Source organism: Tigriopus californicus, chromosome 11 (assembly GCF_007210705.1).
Source record: "Tigriopus californicus strain San Diego chromosome 11, Tcal_SD_v2.1, whole genome shotgun sequence".
NCBI classification, from domain to species: domain Eukaryota; kingdom Metazoa; phylum Arthropoda; class Copepoda; order Harpacticoida; family Harpacticidae; genus Tigriopus; species Tigriopus californicus.
In genome coordinates this window covers 5,503,691-5,505,183 of record NC_081450.1, presented here as the reverse complement: position 1 = coordinate 5,505,183, position 1,493 = coordinate 5,503,691, and positions in this window count along the sequence as shown.

Here is a 1,493-nt window from a genome sequence, read left to right as displayed (position 1 = left end):
CTTCCCATGGAAGTCCAGAACTTTGATGTCTTAATCGGTATCGTCCCAGAGGCAGTTGTTTTTCATAAGCAAGAGAAATTGTAGTGCAGAAGGTTACAGGGATGTCCAGAAAACTACCATCCCCTTTTGCAGCCCTAGGCGGAACCAGAGATGGACGTAGCCTTTAAGAAGGTGAAGAACAAAGCTACTTCAACATGTGGGATGTTGCCTTTCTAGCTTTCATTTGTCTGGACCTAAGCCTAGCTCTCCAAGAAACGTGCCAAAACACATCAGTACCTCCCTCTATTCCTTTTTCATCCCACCAAAATGGATAGTCAGTCGAAGTCATCTTCATTGACAGCAAGGGTCTATAGAACAATCTCGCTTCAGAATCTCGTCCTTGAAGACGTCCAACCTACCATCACAGCTTCACAGGTGTCCAATCTCCAGATTCTTACTGTATGCATCTCTGAATGCGGTAATTCATTCAGTTATATTTATTTTAAGCAATAAAAGACTACAAGGTACAATGAGTATTTTTGATCAATCCCAGATGTTTGGTTTGGTTTGAAAAAACATTCCAAATGACCTATAATTTGGACAAAGACCTTTATTGGATTTATAGGATACAATGAGAACATAATTGATCATACAACTGAATGGCGATTACAGATATAACCTCCGCAACTGGACTCTTTGGTCTTATTTGAAAATACGGGCATGGATGGTATGATGTGTCTAGGGGTTAGGTCGAGGAGTAGGTGGATTTAAATGAAGGCCCGGATTAACCTCAAGTCCATTGCCTCTGATCAACGGTTCTCTTCGCTCAAAGTGTCTTGGGCAAAAAGAATGCTTAGGAAGACGGGCCATTACTTCGATCTGAAGTGCTTGATAATCCAACACCTCTCCATTCTGAGGATTTGAGAGTTTGCATCAATTGTCAACATAACAGAGGGGAGTATCAATCCAAATATCAAAGGGACTTTCAGAGTCTGATTTTGGTACTTTAGTTGCGTGATTATCGATGGGCAGTGTTGCGTTGAACGGACTCATCAAATGCTACGGCTCTGTATTTAGAAGAGTACGACATTGAGCTCAGCTTACCATAGCAATTGAATTTTGAACCTTCAATCCTGTTCCAAAACAATGCGTTCAAATGCGTCCCATATCCAAACCAAACTCATTAAAATAAAAATATGTGGTTCTAGGAATCATACACGGCTTTAGTTACCTATCAGGTACCCTTAAACGTACTTTGAACTAGTCAGATACCATTTAATTGGCTGATTTCTACATTTTTGATTGAAAAACACATACTTAGAATCTGGTATTGCTGTGACTGCAATTAATGATGCCTCCAAAGTAATTTCAGTCTTAGAACTACCCCTTAAAGCACAAAGATGTGTTTAGTTTGGCTCTGGGACGCATTTAAACTCTTTGTTTTGGAGCAAAAATGAAGGTTCAAACTTCAACTGCTATGGTGCACTGACCTCACTGTCGTACTATTCTAAATA